At 38.0% G+C, this 21,257-nt stretch overlaps 1 protein-coding gene across 2 annotated transcripts in view; it reads left to right on the top strand.

Moving 5' to 3' along the window:
* Window positions 1-21,257, top strand: part of ldb2a (LIM domain binding 2a) — a 193,449-nt gene that overhangs the window by 49,650 nt on the left and 122,542 nt on the right. For both annotated transcript variants that reach the window (XM_034689736.1, XM_034689737.1), the window contains exons 3-4: window positions 848-943; window positions 4,487-4,663. The gene's annotated coding sequence lies outside the window, so the exon portion shown is untranslated. The remainder of the gene's footprint in view (window positions 1-847; window positions 944-4,486; window positions 4,664-21,257) is intronic.

Raw genomic sequence — 21,257 nt, forward strand, 5'->3', positions numbered from 1 at the left:
TAATAACCTGAACGTTCACTGCCATGCATTTACTGCATACAAATAACTTACAGAAGTGCCCTTTAATTTCCCTCTCCTGCTCTGAACTCACTGTAAAGCATCCGGGCCTTTCACCTTGGAGAATGCAAATCTCTGTATGTGGGAAGACATCAGCTTAAAGCTGGATTATGACGAATAGATGATCTTACAGCCCTGTTCCTCTTTGCACAAAGTGTTGTTGTTGCTCAACTAAACCATACATCTAGCTCAGTGTGGACCAGAATGCACATAAATACATCATATAGGCCTGCTGCCGGGCCCTGGTCTTAAACTTCACTATTTCTCTCGGCCCGGCTGAGGCTCCTTGGGACTATATGGCTGTTGACAAGCACACTGCAATAAATCACCATGCTGAGGATTAATAGGAAAGAGCAAAGCGGCCCAGCTCACTGTAGCTGATATGTATTTATTCTATGTGGCGTTGCAATTCATCTCACTGTGTGTATGCTCCTGTGTGTGTGTGTGTGTGTGTGTGTGTGTGTGTGTGTGTGTGTGTGTGTGTGTGTGTGTGTGTGTGTGTGTGTGTGTGTGTGTGTGTGTGTGTTTGCATGTGTGTGAGGGCCTGAGGCGAATGCAACACGTCTATGCATACATTACCTCCCACGATGCCAGCACTATGGAGTGATTGCCCATGGGGATGGAGTCAATGTTTATCACAGAGAGCGTTTCAGCTGATCAAAGATTACCGCTGAGACCGAGTGTGTTGTTCCTGTTTCAGTGGGGCCAGATAAGTTGTCACCCAGTGCCACAGATGCTCTTGTTTTGTGCAACGTGAATCTATGAGGAGCAAATTATTTGTGTGTCACAGGTGCAGCGGTGTGTGCTCAGGAGAATTTATCTGTGGGACTCTTCTGTTGGAGCTGCAGCCGTGTGTTTCCCCATGTCTCATCTGAAGAGTCTGATGGTGAGTATGTAAATACAAAGTGATTATGTAATTCACAGACGTCTGTCTGTTGTCTCATTCACACATGGTGAACAAGGAGGAGGAGGGGGGGGGGGTCACATGAGGTCGGCAGGAACATTTAAGCTCCTGTGAAGAGTTGTTTAGCTGGTCATGAAATTGACTGAAATGAATAGTGATGCCTCTTTATGACCTATGAAAGCAAACAAGACCACCAGTGCATGTTTGATATCTTCTAAACAGATATCTCTGAGGTCTATTACCTCTGATGGGGAGGGGTCAGATGAAGTGAATAACAGCGTGCTGCAGAGACACGCTTTTTTTTAAACATCTTCCACAGCAAAGATTCACAGTGAGAGATGTAACTGACCGTTACAAGACAGCAGGATGAGACATATCTTTGAAAAACACTACTTACATACGCATGTGAGGGAAAAAAGATAAGAAACCACTTTGTCCACAGGGGGCGCCAAAACTATACAAACTGAAAGTCCCTTACTGGAGCTTTAAGTGTTCGTGGAGAGAGTATAACTTGGTGTTGACAGTTTGGATACTATTTCTGTCCCAATATACTTTATTCTAAATCTATATATGTAATGAAATGAATATACTATGAAAATATTGAATAATAACCTAAACCAAATTGTAAACCGTTACCAAGGAGAAGTCTTAAGTTTGTTGAATTATAGATGTTGATCTGAATCATGAGCCTGGTTCAGACTCGTGTTGACATGCCTCGCATGACTGCCTTACTTTTCCTTGTTTCCTGTAACTTCACCAGAACAAAATAACCACACATACTTAGGTTGTTTTTTTTTTTGTTTTTTTTACGGTTAAAAATGTTCAATGTTAAAAAAGAAAAAACATATTTTCCTGAACTGATGCAACAATCTTGCAACCTCTACATTACCATAAACTAGTCCTGTTCAGGGACTTGTGTTATTTTCAGTGGTGTCATTGTGTAACCTCATGTGTTAAACGGACAAAGGGAAATATTTTATGTGTTTCACCTTGAAGCAAAGTTTACCGCTCAACAGATAAAATACTCCTCCAAAGTTTTCTAATAAATATGTTTCCATTTTGTCTTTTGATTCCCAACTTGCAACATCAAAACAATCAGTGAGCTTAAATTAAGAATTGGTGTGCTTAACATTTTCCAGAAGCAGCTGTCCTCCCTCCAAAATGTCACACATTACACATGTAATTTAAACTACGTCAGAGTTATCTTGTCACCCACTCTTCAGTCAGTCTTCCATGAGTTTTATTCTGTTTTTTGTTTGGCTGTGACTCTTGAAAGGGATTCATCCACACATTTAACAACCCTGGTTCAAAGAAGAAGAAATGTCAGCTACATGAATTTACCTAATTTGAAATCAGTTGCAAAAAGTTGAATGATCCAAAGCATGAAGAGTTAAGACACCCTCCCTTGTGTTTCTTTTAAAGAAAAAATCAACATATCTTCCACTTTTCCTTAATTTTGATGAACACTTCCACTGTTTGTCTTCAACATGTTAATCTCACTGTTCAACCCCAGATTATTTGAAACAAGGAGCTGTGTGAGGAGGTAGGAGTCGTGATTCTGGTCCAAACTTAGCCCTAGAAACCCAGAGAAGTTGTCTTTATTAGCCTCTGATGGCAACTCTGGCTTTGTGATGCTCTTTATTATTATCAGACCTGGAAAATAAAACATGAGCATCAATACAGAATACCTAAGCACATTGAAACCACAGGGTAAAAGCCTTTAACTCAACAAAAAAAGTAATGCTACACAATGAAGACACTCAGATTCAACTAAAAATCTCACAAGCATTCAAAACAAAATGCATCCACATAGTTAACCCATTCACACAAAAAATAGAACCTATAGAAGTTTGTGTTACACATTTAGATTGATTGTATGTCATTGATAAGCATGACAAGTTTATTTATTTCACAAAAAGATTTATTAATCAAATAAAACTTGAAGATTTCAATGAAAACATACAAATAAATCAGATCAACCAAACACTGTTCTGTGCTTAAAAGGCAGGGAGGATCTTTGTATATGTCCTCAGACGCACAGCAAGCCAGAGCATTTTTTTTTTAACTATCATGTTTGGATGCATTTCATTAAAATCCTAAAAATTTTGTTTTTGTAGGTGGTCATTATTTACCTTCAGCGTTTTGGTCAGAGTTAATAACTGCCTATTAATCTCTGGTGTGATACATGTTTTATTCTGCTTCCTTTTACTCTGTTGTACATTTGAGGTAGAACTAATTTTGAATGTTTACATAACTTTGAGAAGTTTAAATTACAAGAAAAGTGTCACATTTTATGAGCTTGATGTAGCAGAGAGGTGCTTAAGATTTTCCTCTGAAATATCAGCATTTGAAAATGGCTGTTAATACAAATACAAGTCCAGTTTATTTAAATCAAATCTGTGATAAAGAACAGTGTGAGAGTAAGTGTATTTAGTTTCTCTCCACAATAGGGACACAAGAAGTGTGGCATTCAGAGGCTTTACACTCAGTACTTGGTCTGTGAAGAGATTTTTTGGGTCAAACAAGCTCATGACCTGCACATCCTCATCCTTCTTCCCCCTTAATCTCCATTCAGTAAAAGCATTACTCTAACAGGTATATTGAAAGGCATGTGCTAACACCCTGCATGTGAGAACTCCAGCCTGCTATTTATGTTGATTCTGAACAATTAGAGATGGTAGTTTTCATCTCAGACACTGCTGGATGTTTTGGGCATGCTGCGTATAAACCCATATAATAGATTACAGTGCACACAGAGAGCCTGTGATAGCATTTGTTTTATTGACAGTGGATTGAGGCTTTCAGCGCAGGCTGTCTCAGTGATTCATTGTGTGAAGCAGGGAGAAGAGCAGCGTCCAGTCCTGCTTACATGAAACCCCTGGAGGTGAATTTCCTGATTAAAGCCCCCCCCCCCCCCCCCCCCCCCCAAACCTCTCAATCCCCCCATCCCCCCTCTCCTGTGCGCTTGAAAACCCCCTCTAGTTGTGTGAGTGGATGTGCGTGTGTTGTGCTTGCGTGCGTGTGTCTTTGCACAAACAGGAGAGCTTTTTGTGCATGCTGCTTTTTTTTGTGTTGCGTGAGCACAGGTGAATGGATGTGTATATGTGTAGTTTGTGCGTACATGTTTGTGTATGTGAATGCATTTGTTCATTGTGTTGTAGGCGTGCAATGTGCATGCTCGCATGCTTTTTTATGCATAGAAGAAGCCAATTAATGTGTTTGTTATTAAGAATCTGAAATGATGCTGTATTTTAAAGCTTTTTCTTGATCTTATAAAATCAGATTTTGTGATTTGTATCAATATTTGTATCAATATTTGTATCCATTCAGGATATATTTTTCTTTTCTTTCTACACACATTGTATAGTAAAAAAATCTACATTTTGACAAGCTTCATTTCTTGTCTTTTGTGCAGATAAATGTGCACAAACGTGTAGATTATTTGTGCATATATATCCCTGAGCTCTCAAAGGTGCACTGTGTGTATGCAGCACTTTCACATATGTGTATTTTTGTGTGTTGTAGATGTTATGTCGAGGTGGAGGGGCACCATGTGGAAGCCATTGTGATCTTGAGCGTCAGTGAACATGGAAGGTGAGGCCAGATGGTAGTGGTTAGCCCTTGGCTGCTCCGGGTAACCTGACCTGCAGGGGAGGACCCCTCTGCCTCCCGAGGACCAGCCGCCACATGTGTTGCGTGAGAGTAAGTCACCCAAAACCCAAAGAACCGCCTCTCGGCTTCCTGACTGCCTGCTCTCAGAGCTCGGGCTGTTTTTCTAACCGAGGATCTAAAACAACAAATAGAACCGGGATCAGACAGGAACAGTTCAGAGACAGGATCATGGAGGATCCTGAGGTCTATGAAGGTGTTATTAACTCTCTGATTCCTGTGTTTGTGCTGAAACAGCTCTTTGTACAGCGGTCAGTATTAAAGAATATCCTTCTTAGATGTAGAACAGAGGACTTTTTCCTTTTCCTGACATGATACTATGAAGGCCAGCAGTTACACAAAACTTTTTTGAAGTACTTTTACTTCAAACTTTGATCCTAAAACATCAAAAAACATATACAGCTATTTTTCAATTTAAGCAATTTTATTGGTTAATAAATGTGTTGAACTTGAAGTTTAATTTCTGCAATAGACAACAAACTAGCAGTGACATTAAGTACTCAAAATCTGTGTTATAGTGACAAAACACAGTTAAAGGCAGCTGTAAGGTAAATGGATGTAAAATATGACATAACATAGTAATCACAGGGGTTGTTTGTAGGTTGAATTATCTACTAAAGTTATTATTTTTGTGTTTGTTTTTATGCGATACAATATTTACACAAATATGTTACCACACATGCTGAGACACACTGATTCTATACTCTCTTTTACTCATGTATGCATTTATTAAAGGTGCTTTGTAAACAAAAACCCTGTGCAGGGGAGGCAGGAAGCTAAAAGCAAACAATAGTGATAAGAAGAGACAGAAGGTCAATTACAAAATGAAGACAAAAATAAACCTGTTGATACCCTTGTTGATAATAATTCTGCAATCAATAAAATGCTTGATATAAAATATGGGGTGGCAGTTTAGCTCAGTGGTTGAATCGCGCTCCATGTTCAGAGGCTGTGGTCTTGTAGCAGGCAGCCAGGGTTCAAGTCCAACCTCTGGCCCTTTGTCCCATGTCATTCACCTCTCTGCCAGTTCTTCTCACTTTCCTAAACTGTCCTGTCCTCTGAAGCAGTGAATGGAAAGGAACGAAAAAACAACTCTAAAATAAAGTATAATAAACGATAATAGAACCTGAACTTTTATTTTGGATTTAGCTTTAAAACCTCCTCCAGGTATTTTCTCAAACTTACATTTCAAGCTTTAAATAATTTCTGTCTGAGAATGTCAATACTTTCGTTCATAAAATAACATCTATGCGCTACAATTAATAGAAAAATCTATGAAAAGAGGACATGCATTTTCAAAATTTGTATTGCTGGACAGACAATGTATTTCTACTCTTGTGCTCATACCTGCTCCTTTTTAAAATGAAGATATTGTAGTCCCTGCCTTCAACTGATCTATGCTGAACACAATATGAAAACAGTCTCCAAGTCTATCACACACTGGTCATACTTCACTTTGCAGTCATACATTACACTCAGATAAAGCCCTCGCAAAACACTACATACATTCAGATTTTATAAACAGAAATAATGGTAATTAGGTTATAAAAATCAGAGCTGATATGAAAACACATATGAGAAAAACGAAATAGAAGCAAAAATTGTATTTCAAACAATGATAATTAGTCAGATTTGATGTATTTGTACACTACAGTAAACAGTAACACAACTTTTAATCAATAGAGACCGCAGTGACTTCATTTATAAATTTAGTATTACATGTTAAATGACAACAAATATGATGAAATATTTTTGAAGTGAGCAGCAGACATGTTTCCAATGTCTGTTTGCACCGTTTTCAATCCATATATGGATTTTGTTTTCCTGTGTGTTGCACATTTCACACAAGTGCAAATTCAATAAAAACAAAAAGAAAGAAAGGTCACGTCAATTTAGAGAAAGACAACACCAGAGGCAGGACTGGAAATAGACATACAAAAACAGCTCTAACTTAGGATGTATATAGTATATACCAGGAATTATAACAGGCTGAAAACCATAAATATAAATAGGGCCCCACTGAAGCCAGATTATTAATGCAAGTCAGAGTTTTGTCCATTTGTCTCTCTCTGTGGACATAAAAAATGTAGGATCATGCAGGGTACCCAAACAGTCATAGTAAGCTGTAATGTGCATAATGAAGACTAATGTTGCTTCCTATATTAAATAAGTGGTTCAAGTTGTACCCACCTCGGTCTCTAGATGGCACTAAGTCATAGCTGTAAATAAGTGAGGTCTGTGAGAGCATAATTAAAATTTGAGTGATACGTTTTTGATTTAATTAAACGCCCCTCAAGCCAGAAAACTCTCGGCTCTGGGTCGACGTGAGAGATGGAGAAATTCTCTTCAAATAGGCAGCATCAGGTCCAGTGTCTCTTAAGATCAAGGCGGCTCGAGATGGTACTCAACATCTGCTCAGAGAGAGGTGAGCCACTGTTTGAAAAAAAGTCCATGTCAATGAATAAATGATGGGCTGATGAAGACCTGCTCCACATATTCATTCAATGTGCACAAATCTCTGAATTCACTCAAATTAGAAGAAAAAACTGCAAGAAAAGAGTCAAAAAAGTGAGAGTTTTGAGTTCTCCTGTAGCTGAAACATCACTCTGCATGCTCACAGGAAAAACAACAGGTAATAAGATGTCTTTGTAGAGTTTGGTTTTATGATTACACTGGTGTTATGTAGGAGCATGTTCTACCAGCCTGACAGGAACGTCACAGTGACAGTAACAACACGCTGACAGCAGTGACTCGCGGTTCACGTAGATTCCCTCTCACCTCTACTATTTATACATATCCTGTCAGGAAGTCAAGTTTGACAATTTACTGTCTGTTCATTGGGATGTATTGTCAAAGAGGCAACATGACAATGTCTTAATGAGGCAGAAATATGTCCTCAGAAAAAAACTGAAAACAAAAAACTGCAGCAGGCTGACGATAATGTAAATACCTGCATAGGCAGATTTATGTAGGTGTTTTACTAACATATGGTTTCTAAAAGTTGCAGACTTTTTAAACTGTGTTGCTTTTTGGCTTTTTATTGCACACATTTAAATTCTTTAATAACAAACTTCAAAAGTTAATCTTTAAAAATAATAATACATTCTATAAAATATAATACTTAATAATTAGCAACAGGAAAAGCATTCATCTAGGACTGTCAAAGGGTTTTAAATCAGGATAAATCACTGAATTTCAATAGTTAATCACAATTGAACACCTTTTTGATTGCATGTTCAGAAATTCCAGTTTTAACAGTGTTAAGCCCATTGTAAAATATGAAGCAATTCTAACCAGTGCTTTGATTCTGGGATCAAATTAATGCATTCAGTCATCACCCTTGTAGCCAGCGCTTTAGTTAACTTATCAATCTAGTTTCATCCCCATGTCTGTGGCGACCGCAAATTCCCAAATAGTGCTCTGCAAGCTTTTATGATGCAGTATTCGTCAGTTGCTGCACCTGTATGCTTGTCTTGTAGGTATTAGCTTAAACTCAGAGTACTACAGTGATATAGTAATTCAGTTAACGTAAAGTGCATGTTAGTTTTTACTTGTCAATAGAGCCTTCTGGGAGTCTTTTTAATTGAAATGTGCCGTTTCAATTAAAAAGACAGTGGTGTCTGAACTCTCAATCACCGCAGCAGCAGGAAGCAGGGAGATGATGTTGTGGTTCAACTACGGTGTGTCAAGAGTGACAAATAGCACAAAGCACAATTTTAAAAACATTATGAGTTTAATTTTAAGCCTTAATAGTATCTGGATCAATGCATTAATTTATTTATTCATTTTATACGTCAAGAAACACATGCCAATCTAAGAAATCAACTGAAGAAAAATACTACAGAAAAATAAAGATGCATGAAAAGGACACCCCAGATAAGCTTCCAAAAGCTTTTGGTAGGGGGCCCAACATAAAACAAAAAATTATAAGAAAGACACATTCCACAAAGTACAACAAATGAGACAACAAACCACACATTAGTCTCTAAGCACTGCACTACTCCAACATTAATTCCATTAATTTCATAATACTGACAATCTTTACCTTAATACAAGTCGCTGCAACTCAAATTTTGGATTATGAAATGATCTGCCTATTTCTGACCAGATCAATCAATTAATGATTTAGTCATGAAAAAAAAGGTTGTGAAAAAGGTTGATCACACTAAACCGCTTCTGTTGTCCTTTCAAGCATCTAAATCCCAGAAATGGAAAGGAAAAGCAGCTGATCTTCACATGTAATAGACTAAAACCAGCAAATGTATGATTGTTTTCTTGAAATAAATCCAAATAGTGGATGGACTTTGTATAAGGAGGATCATTTTGGTTGATTTATTGATTCATCCTTGCAGTTTTAATCTTATCCACCCTTCCAAAACATGCCATGCACACCTACACACGAACACACTATTCCAGCACAGGTTGTCATGCAAGGTGATGGCCCTGCACTGAGGGGTAATTTAGGGCTCAGTGTCTTGCTCAAGGACTCTTTGTGCACACGAGAGAGCAGTGATCAAACCGCCAAACATGCAATAAGAATTAACAGCCCGCTCTACCTCTTGACACCGAGCCATGTCAGAGTACATTCAATATTTCATCTTATGTAGAGTAGGATTTTTAATCTGTGGAGCTTAGATAATACGCACTTGCCGGATCCTGCTTCCAAAATGAGTTGATGTACTACTTTTGTCTGTTTTGAAGTTTAATATTTTTGGAGTTTTGGACTGCTGGACAGTCAAAACAAGCCATCTGAAGGTGTAGCTTTGCATTCAAGAGACTTTTGATCCAGAATTTAGAATATTTTCTGATGTTTTACAGCATAAACATTTTTTGTTGTTGTTTTTGCGCAGATGTTTTATTGTCAGAGCGGAACCTGTTCGCTCTACTTCGTGTCATATTACAAATGTGTTCATTTGTGTGTGTTCTGTTGCACACAGTGGATTTTAGGGACCACATTTATATGGTGAATTACTATGTTTAGGCTTGGTGCCTGTTTTATGTATTTACAGTATATCTTACTTTTACTCAGAGTTGTTGAAGCAAACTCTTTATGTATTATCACTCTGAACTCTCAGATCCTGCAGATGTCTGCAGGTCAGTTAAAGTTTATTCAGAGCAATTGTGGTGAACTTAAATACCAGTGTGTGATTCTGTTAGTCCGTTTATTTACCATTTAAACACAAAAATAGTTTTCTCTCTCTTTTTTTCCAACTTATCTGAGCTTCTCATTGACTTTCCTCAAGCACCTCTCAGGTGCACTTGCCAGAAGGTCCTGCCAGGGTTACCGGTGCCCCTGGCAGGACTTAGTAATGGTGCACACCTAATCAATACAGAGAACAAATACTGCACAGGTGATAAAGTTTGTAGTAAATAAAGTATAATCAGCTTTACTCCTCCCTCTCACTCCTCTCTGTCATCAGGGGAGGAGGTGATGAAGGAGGAGCAGGTTTGAAGTCTGGGGCCCGGGGCCTCGGGGTGTATGAGTAAACACTGACACCACATCTCTGTGTTTCCCCCTCAGCTCATATTTTCTAACACATGTTTCTTTGTCACATGATTCAGCCGCTCTGCTGCATTTGCTACATCTGTTTTTCTGTTCTTAGATGTTCTGCAGTTAGTTTCTTGCAACATTGATGATTCATGGATGGATTTTTATGTAGTGTTGCTCTTGGTTTCCAAAATTTAAATGTGACAGCCTTTAGCCGAACTGGACTCAGTGATGACACCTTACAGCATCAGAATGGGTTGAAGGCAGCTCGCCATTAAATGTAACAACCTCACCATTAAGGCCTGCAGTCGGGGGAGGGGGGCGGGGGCAAGGGTGTGGAGAAGTGGTGTCACATGTGACCCTCCTAATCATGTCTGTCACCTCCGGGACCAGAAGTGTCTGACAGCTTCTTGTATCTGCTTGTTTTTTAGCTCGTAACAGAGCAGGTGGAGCATTTGATTTCAAATGAGGAACTGATACAACAGGAAAAAACCATTACAAAGATAGAAATACGACATTGAATCTGGTGGCACATGATACTCATCATATAATGTGAAATAACATCATGTATGTTGGAGAGGGATTCAGCTTTTTCACGTGCAAGTCTCCCCTGAGATGCTGGTGTTAACATGCTGCCAAACACATCCTGAATAATCTTTGCATCTCTTTGTGCTCAGAGTCACATTCTTCAGGTTTTCTGTTTCTCATAAGTAGTTATTCAAGTGTGTATTGAGACCTCTCAGCTGTCAGGATGTTTTATAACTTCTATAGAATAATCCTAAAATTCCTGTTTGTCAGTGAGCTTTTGTTTTCTCTGAACCAGTGATGCTTATCTGGAAACAGAGTTATATGCAAAAATATTATAACTTGTGTTGTTGAAACCATTTCCTCAAACGACTAAGTGCTCAATTTCTAAGCTAATTCATTTAGTCTATCACTTCACATACTGCTAACATACAGTCAAAGAAAGTATGCACTTTTCTAAGGTATGTCCTTTTATTTCTACTCCACCACATTTCAAAGGAAGATATTTTTCTGTAGGAACAATAAATCCATCTGAAACCTACAATTACTTTCCAGTTCAGGTGTTTACAAAAGGAAAGTAACATCACATTAAAACCTCAACAATATTAATCACTATAACGATATCATATATACTAGATAAAAGTACAACAGTCATTGAAAGTGGGGTGATGGTATCCTGAAACCTTAATTTACTTCACAGTATCGTCTAACTGTGCAGAATTTTACATTTTATCAAAGTATATTTACATTTTTTAAAGGATCTAAATACACAGCTTAAAACTACCATCACTACTAATACTAGAACCATAAATATTATATACCCCAACAAGTTCTTCCAGATCTTGGCCACAGAGCACAGAGACCACCGAGTAAACATGACCACCACTACATATTCTTCAACATTTAGCGGTTCCAAACTATGCGTTGAAACCAGTCACTAGTGAACTGTCGTACCAGCTAAAGTAAAGTAGTGTAGTAGTGGTAGTGTATTCAAAACTTGATTTATAGCAACATTTAATTAAAACTAGAGATCAAAAATAGCCATTACAAAGAAGACTTAAAGCAACCACACCAGGCTGAGGAGAGAATAAAATGGTATCAACAGTGTGTATGATTTCCAGTGTTTCTAAGTTAATAATGTCATAACGATTTACAGCACCTCATGACCCAACTTTTTCAGTGGTAGAAGATCAAGGATTTAACCATCTAATTACAGTTCTGAGGTTAGTCCAGTGAGCATGCTCAGTTTAAATGTGTAAGTCATTGTGCATGTAGAGGAGTGCTCCTGATTCACATTGAAAAAGTTAAGCACTAATGAAGAGTCAGAACTATTCCTTTTTTGTGTGATTGCAGTTAGAATAGATGTAAACTATATTAATATACAACTTTGCTCACTTAATCTTAACCTTTCAGTCTTCCAGGGTGCATAAACTACACACTTTAAAATATGTATAAGCCATTAGGAGAAGGTTGTTATGGGTCATTTGTATCAGCTCCAAAAAATATCGTACATCCCTAATGAACGCATTTATATTGGTCCTAAACATTTGAATCAAAGCATGTCAGTTTCTAAAACTTGAGGTTATATAAAATCAAAACAACAACAAACAACATGGTTTGTTGATCTGCTCAGAGACATGTTCATTAGGTTAACTGGTGAGCCTTATATTCCCATAGGTTTAACTATGAATGGTTGTCTGTCTTGATGAGTCGGCCTTGTGATTGACTAGCAACCTGTCCAGCGTATCCAATGCCAGCGGAGTCGGCTCTGGTCCCCTGAGATGCTGAATGGGATTAGCAGTGATGGTGGATGGATGGTAGTTTGTTGACATCATGAAGTAGTGCAGAATCATTGGGGCTGTTGTATTTATTGTAGAACAACTAGCACTGCTGATACAAAGCCTTCAGTTGTGACTCAGGCAGACCTCATCTTCATAGACAAGGTTATGTATTTAATTTCTATCCCTGTAACGTTAATGTTGCATAAGCACCAACTAATGTTTAGATGAGTTGATGGTCCATAGAGATGCTGTAGTGTTGGGGATGTGGGGAATCTTGTGTTTCAGTATCACATTGATGAGCAACCAAATGATCAAATCAAACTTATAATATAAATACACAAAGTATCATTTAAACATATCTCCCAGCATTCTTTAGACACTTCAATGAGGGAACTTTTCGCTTTATCTTTGAGTTAGCATTCATGATTTATGGATTCAACATACATTTTTTGTATAAAATATAAGTGAAAGTTATTTTCCTATCAGCTTGGATATCTGACAGCCAGCAGGCCCGTCAAAGTCAATGTGGGTGGATCCTGCAGGCAGCAGCCAGTCAAATCCAGGTCATTCATAGTGGTGGGGGTTGGACGGCATTTGTGTGTGTGTGTGCGTAATTCATATATGTGTGTGCGTGGGTGGAGGTGGTGGTGGTGGTGGTGGTGGTGTGAGAGGGTGGGGAGGTACTAAGCTGGACAGACGATGTGACCGAATTGAGAGTTTCCATACAAGCAACAGGATCTGACCAAGATAAGCCTCTTGGGAGTCGAGCGGTTCTCTCTCTCAGGGTGGATTAAGCACACACACACACACGCACACACACGCACGCACACACACGCGCGCACACACACACACACACACACACACACACACACACACACACACACACACACACACACGCACACACACACACACACACACATAAACATACATACACACACATACATACACATCTCTCTCTCTCTCTCTCTCTCTCTCTCTCTCTCTCTCTCTCTCTCTCTCTCTCCCCCCATCTACTGTACGCACATCTGTCCATCTGTCCGTCTGGCTGTCTCTGTTTTCCCCCTTAGCCTTTCCAGGACGGCGCCTCGCACAGAGAAACACATCCCAAAGATCCAAGTTTGGGGATTTTCTGGTTCTCCTAAGCCTCAGGTCTTTGTGGAAACATGGTCTCCCTAGTCCCCCCACCCTCCTACACATCTGTTTCTCATTTACATCCTGAGTCTAAGTTCAGTCAAAGAAGAGGGGGGGCTGGATGGGTGTTGGATAGCAAGTTAAGGGGGATCAGAAACATCTTAAGCCTTGCACATGGTTTTCTTTCTCTATAAATAAAGACTTTGTTTCCAGTATGTTGGATCAAAACATGGACGCCCACTCTTATCAAACAATAAGAAAAGCCATACATTCACAATAATTGGCTTTAGAGAGTTGACAGCTATTGGGGAAAAATGATTCACATCTCCTGCCTGGTGCTTTCATATAACCCAGTTACCATTGTATTATAAATATCAGAGGGGAAAGTAGTAAGGATTCAAACTGAAGAACTTGAGTCCCTGCTGGTCCTGATTTTAATCAAATATATATCCAAAGAACCGGTTTATTAAAATCAACTACGTTTCAGCTTAGCCCTCTATTGTTACTGTTCAGGGCTGTAAAGTGCTTTAATCTCAATCCCATCATTGTGACACATATTTAAGTTTGTAGTGAAATTCTTGTTGACTTCTTTAAACAATGACTCCTGGATTTCAAAGAAAAGGTTGACGACAGCAGACATCTCATCTCTATTATACAAACACTCATTTTTTTTTCTGTATGAAAATCATACTTTACAGACAGCTGTTGCGAGTTAGTTAGTTAAACTTATGTGAGGACCAAGTTCTAGTTGAAAGCATATTTGGATGGCTTACTGATTTATCAATGTGATCATTTTTTAACATGAGAATATTCTATAAGGAGCCATAATAGACGGATATCTTTGTTGTCCCATCGACAAGTTGGCTCCTAAATTAGCATCTCATTGTTCCCTCAAAAACACACAATGGGAACTTTCTTTTAGATTTTTGATGAAAATCCACTGTGTTACTATTGTTGATACTTATACAGTTTGATCAGCAAGATATCCCACAGAAATGAACACAACTTCTCAATGCTACAGCACCAGAATTATAAATGCCATGTTGGGCAATTAGATTAAATTACTAAACAAACTAAAACTAAAATGCTTCATGGAAACACGCCATTTGCTTGAGATTGGTCCAGCCCATTCAGAGAAAAATGTCCTTCTGATTGAGAAGGATGATGCATCCTGTTTGTGATTCAGATTGTCAAACGTAGAAACTCTTGATCTGATCGTTTCTTCCTGGTTGGCGTGGAACTCTTCCCCACGTTACATGACAGTTTCTCCTGATCCGTAGCCACACAACTTTTAACTGGAGACTTTAATGGAAGTCAGGAGAGTGGTTAACGTCAAAACAATGAATAAAATAGAGACATCCAAAGTCAAAGTTGAGAGAGAGGAGGACAATTAAATCTGATGATGCAGCAAGTGAGAAAACAATGCATAGAGGTGTTCTGACAGTGTTATTTAGTTTTTACTTTATTTGTAACTTATTACGAACAATGAAACAGTGACAGTGGCGTTTAACAAACAGGAACAAAGGGAGGTAACAGTTTATTCTGCTATTTTTCAGACATCAGACTCTACTTGTCTCACAATAGAGTAAATGTTGGAAGCATGAACAGACTCGTCTTATTTGGATCATTTTATTTAACATCCATATGAATCCTGAGGTTATAATATCTAATCAGAATGATTTGAATCATGTTGAAGAAAAATGCACATGTAAACATAACCACTGTCATTTAGCTACATGTGCGCACATTTAATTAACTGATTGTTTAAGCACTACTGTAAAGTTCATGTTCATTAAGTCTTATTTTAGGCGTTTGATGACTTTAAGAATAGTAAGCAGGAGTGCAAAAATGCTAAATCATGACTTGTTCTCTATGTGCTCAGTGATAACTCTCATATGATAATGCTAACTGACTGAGGACCAATGCATAGGCTGTATGTGATGGTGGACAAATATTAAAGTTCCAAAAGACTAAGCTTGGTTTAAGCTGCATTTTGACGAGTTATGGTAAGTAAGAATGATACTCTTTTTTATGCATACCATCATCTGTTGTAGCTGCTCATATGTGTCAGATTCTGTCACTGTCATTTTCACATATTTGACCCAAAAGTTTGACTAAAACAAATCGACATAGTGTGACCTGACGCTGATGCAAGCCTCTGAAATGCACTCTGGCCCTGCAAACATGACATTAGTTAGATATGAATGCAACTGTGTCAGAGACTGTAAAGAAAAGATAGTTGAAATATGAACAGATCTCATAATCACTGCTTTTTTTTTTAGTGCACGTCAAAGAAAATTATCTGAGACGTTTATTATCTCCAGGCACAGACTAAAGAACCGTACATGAGAGGGTTCAGGTTGAGCTGACACGGAGGTCTCTGTCGACCACATGGCAGGATTTTTTACTGCCTTTGTTGCCATAAAGACCACCAAGTCAGGCTGACGTTATAAAAAAGTTGAAACAGCAGCAGATTCTATAAAATGTAAAATTTAGTCGCATGTGTTTTATATCTTTGACGCAGTTTTATTCACCAGAGCAATAATTTATTATCCGTATGAAGTGAATGCATAAATGAGCTGGTTGTAGATATTCCCAACATAAGATCTGTCTCATGAAAAGCTCTTTAAAGATACTCCTATTTTTTTTATAGAGACTGTAAACGTGTCTCAGAAGATATCTCCTCTTTCTTTTTAACACTCCTAACTCAAGAAGCAGATCATATCTCGGCATTTGAAGATTTAGTAACATGTTTGTTTCAGAACTTAAATATGTTGTGGAAGTCTTTTCTGAGTTTATTCAAAAATTATCAGGATATAAGTTTAGACATGACTTGTGACAGGTTTTGATTCAAATATAGATATGATTATGTGTGTTTATTTATTATACATGAATGGCTTCATGTAAGATGTCGGTGAAACTTATAAGCTTTATTTTGAAGAGGAATTTATTTGTGGTTTTCTCTGGCAGATTGTTTTTTTATTGTGGAAAAGTACCTTTGAAAAGAACAAAAATAAACCGTCTGTGACATTTGGCTTTCAACTGAAGATAGAAAGTTGTAAAATTAAGTTAGAAAAATGTCTGATTTTACCCAGGAGGGTTGAGTTATCTCCTGGAACAACTTGAAACTAGTATTTAATATTTTCTGCAGGAAGGAAGAAGTCTCTTAGTTGGGGGACTATTTCAAACTGCATTTGGTGCTTCGGCTAGCAACAGACTGTATTCCTATGATGGCCATCTTCCTGTGACGTCACACTCAGGAGGAATATTATCATCATTGACTGTATAAACCCATAGTGAGCTTTGGAGCCAAAATGCTGTCTCACTGGATGCTGACATATTGCCCTGGTGCAACCAAGGCATGCACAGAAGTAACATGGCTGGTAGCTTCACTAGACGTCTTCACAGACGTCACACCCTGACACTATCCAAAACATGCATTACACTTACCAATAAAACATCAAAGATCCCTCGGGTTAGCTCAGTCCACAGCAGAACAGATTCTTGTGTTGATTTGAAGCAGAAACTTAGAGCTCTAGAAAGTACAGTGAGTCTTGTTAGTGTTTGATATGTTTTCTCTCACAGTTCCTCCTCTTCTCTGCTGATCTGGTGCAGACAGACTGGTCAGAAAATAACTGCTTGAGCATAAATCAGCCTGATAAGAACTAACAATGACACAAACCATGCTTCTTTTCCCTCTGTTAACATTAAAAAGAAGGGGTTTGTCACCTAATCTGCAGCAAAAATAATAACAATAATTTAACCAATTTGCTAACAGTGCACAGCTAACATTAGCATTCATCCTCTTCCTATCCGACAATTTGGTTTGAAAATCACAAATCCAACAGGAGAGGTGAAACATTTGCACAAGCAAAATGAACATTTATAGCTTATAACTCAAGAAATTCTGTCGTCAATTGCTGTCTATTTTTACTTCACAGAAGCTCTCGAACAATATGATATTTAAGTACTGTTACAGACAGACGAAGGTGTTATTTTTTAACAAGTGACCCTGTTATCTGGTGACTTTGAGCCTGTTACTACAACCACTTAGGTAGCAGGGTCATGTATTGAATCCAAACCCTCGTGGTCTTACTTCCATTGTCGCAATATAAAACTTGATCCAGAGGCGATGAGAAACCTGGGGTGCAACACTGTGGCTCCTTCACAGTCAGCCTGCAATACTTACAATGCATGTGCAACACTTGACTGTAGCATCAGTTCATAGTTGAGTTTGGTCTTTTCAGAATATAATGAAACTCCCCATTTAAAGTGTTGAATTTGATAAGTTGAATTGTAGGTATACTGAAACCTATTTAATATACAAATGTATTTAAAATTAGCCTCCTAAATATTATTTCAATACCTCCATGATGAATGTGAAATGTTGTCTTGACATGTCTTTAAAATGTATGTTGATGTACTTCAGCATAAAGATGTATTTAAAGCCTAAATCTCCATTCCATCTAGTTTAAGTTCAACAATGATTGGTTTTTTATTGAATCACACATGAATTGTGCACATTTGATCATTCTATCTCATCAAATATTACAGTTTGCTCTTTTTTTCTCATGTAGGATTTAAAATCAAAAATGTTTGGACTCTGGACCGTTGGTTGGACAGAGGACTCGTGTTGTAAATGCTTATTTTTAAATATATATATAGATATTTATAACTAAGCTTTAGGTCATAATCAGGTTATAGCTAACAGGAAGTCAAAAATACAACACAGTGTATTACTCTTACAAATAAAAGACTGATTATCAGTCATATTAAAATAGCGTTTAACTATTTTAATTTAAAAAATAATAAATTGGCCTGAACTTTGGGACGGCCCAAAAAACAGTTTACATTATTTAATAACAAAAGACCCATTATAATCATTGAAGGTATTTTATAATCACTGTTAAAGTGTCTACATGTAAATTCTCCAGTTATTACAGTTCAGGCCTATTTGACCACACAAAGACACTCTCCTCTCTTGTTCCCAAATGAGCATTTCTTTGACTGGAGACTTTAAAGGAGCCCTCATCCTTCATTATTCATGTTAATTTATGCAACAGAAAACCCAACTAATAAAATTTTGGAATATATAAGTGTGTCTTGGTCCGCAGTAATGAGATATGCCAATAACAATATGTAAATTTGGTGAATTATTGAAAAGGCATGACTGAGGATTTCTTATTAGTTTGCATGTTTATCTCCAAAAATCCATCAATTTTTCAGAGTGCTTCTGGTGCCCCGGCCGATAGGTAAATGTAATCAAACACTGAAATCAATAATTCAAGTGTTTATGTGCCGCTGTGAGTATATCACTCCTTCTGTCTCTGTGTACAACAGTAGATTTACTTTTGTCTGGTCTTCATTTAGAGGATTCAGTGTCCAAACTTTGTGCATTGTTTGTTGACTGGTCACAGTATTAACACATGATTCATCAGAAAATCTGATTCAGGCATGAAACCATTTCACAACCATTCTGATTTGCTAAAATATGTTAGCTGGAAATGAGCTATAATTAGATTCATCTTTTAATTTCTAATACGATATGAATAGTATCTTGGCCAAAAGCTGCAGCCTCCCACAGTACCTCAATGGAGTCTCAGAGTTAAGCCGGTCTGCATATCTAGAGGCTAACATTAAAATCAGAAATCTTTTTGCCTCAGTGATCCCCAACAGCTTCATTTTCAACTCATGTTTGCAATTCTGAATTAGGAATAACTCATTGAGATGTGAAAATTCACCCGTTTTATTTTTATTTTTTTGTCTGCTAAAACATATGGATGACAGCTTATCATCAAATTGATGAGACACAACAGAGGAGCAAAGTACTTGCTGATTGGCCAATATCTGTTAATAGGACAGGAATCCTGCGGCTGTGGCTCAGTGCGTAAAGTCGGTCGGCTCTCAATTGGAAGGTTGGCGGTTCCATCCCAGTTCCTGCAGTCACATGTCGAAGTGTGCAAGACACTGAACCCCAAATTGCTCCTGCTGTTGTGCAGCAGAGTGTGAATGTGTATGAATGAGGTTAGCTAATACTGATGGTCCCTATGGGGGTGAATGGGTGAATGTGACTAGTAGTGTAAAAGCGCTTTGAGTGGTCAGAAAGACTAGAAAAGTGCTATATAAGTACAAGACCATTTACAAATCAGCGGGTACGACACTCGAACAATATATTGGTGCATCCTTGGTTAATGTATATTTATTCGTCTTATCTGTCACTGAGGACAGACTGTGTGGCTAGTAGATCTATGAAAAGACAGAGGGGTCTGAGAAGCAAGGACTGGTGTATTCTGCTCACAGTATTTTTTTCCAAAGTTAAAAATTGACTGTCAGAGCAGCTGAGAACTCCACAGTCTTTTAGATTGTTGTCAAAAATAAAGTTACAGAGAGAGTAATAGAAGGAGAAAAATGTTCACCTCTTTGGACGGCTTGCATCCAAACACAAAGTCTCTGCAGGGAGACAACATTGCAGCTGTTAAAGCTGATTTGAGGAACTTTCAGTTTGTGTTGATTTTGGCGCCCCCTGTGGACAAAAGTGTACATCTTTGTTGTTCTTGTCCTGTACATGCAAAAGTAGTTTTTGCTGACTAAAAATCTCTCCCTGGTTTTATTTCAACAGTCAAATGTGTCGCTTAATGTGAATATTTGCTGTTGAAAGTCTTTGCTGTCAATGATCTGATCTGGTTCACTTTGCACTTGTTTCATGCATTCAAAAATTACAATATGGAAATGATCCATTCTGTTGATGTTAGTCTTGTTTACTTTTATTGGTCATAATGAAGCATCACTGTTCATTTAAATATCTTAAATAACCAGCAGAGACTCCTTTCATGGGCTCTTACTTGTCTGGCAAGCAGTGAGGAAAGGACACAAAATGTAAACAAACTAAATATGAATCATTATGTCAAATATTTATCAACATTTTAGCCATTAAAAAACTAACTTACACTACAAAGAGAAGAAAAAAAATGAGTTTATGAATCTTAATGTTGGCAGTGATTGAGCAGAGCAGGGTAACTTGGCTGAGACCTTCATAAGCACCTTTGTTTTCATATCTGTATTCACCTGCATATTTATTTGAGTAAATGCTGTATTCACAGGTAGACCGACCATTATATTCACATGCACTGTGTTATAATTGAAAAGAATTCGGTTTAAAAACATAATATACGTTACAGCCTATTTTATCCGTTTTAAAAGATGCCAAATCGTATATTTTTCTTCTTCTCCTGCTCCCACTACTTCTTCTTCTTCTCCATTCCCCTGCCTCATTTGCAATGATTGTGTTATCAGGGCAGCCAGGCAAAAGGGTGGAGCAACCATAATTTCAGCGCGGGATTAGGCAGAAATAACGAGGTCACCAAGTTACAGTTGCCATGGCAACGACACATCCAAGAACACAGGATGCCATTGCTTTAAAAAAATAGAAGAAACAGGGCCCAGGATTTTTTTTTCCTCTCTCTCTCTCCCTCTCTGCGTTTTTTTTTGTTTTTTTTCATACCCCTCCCTCTCCATCTTTCTCTCCCATCCTCTCCTGCTCCCTGTCTGCGCTTTATTTTTTTAGGCAAGCGAGGAGCGGAGGGGAGCAGTTCACTTTCACTCCCTCTCTGTTTTTTTTTTTCTTTTACAGAGCCTTTTGTTTCTGAACATATTCAGAATAATAAATTCACTGTTGAGTACATTTGCATCTTTCTGGTATTCA

The sequence above is a fragment of the Notolabrus celidotus genome, chromosome 8, assembly GCF_009762535.1.
Source record: "Notolabrus celidotus isolate fNotCel1 chromosome 8, fNotCel1.pri, whole genome shotgun sequence".
NCBI lineage: Eukaryota > Metazoa > Chordata > Actinopteri > Labriformes > Labridae > Notolabrus > Notolabrus celidotus.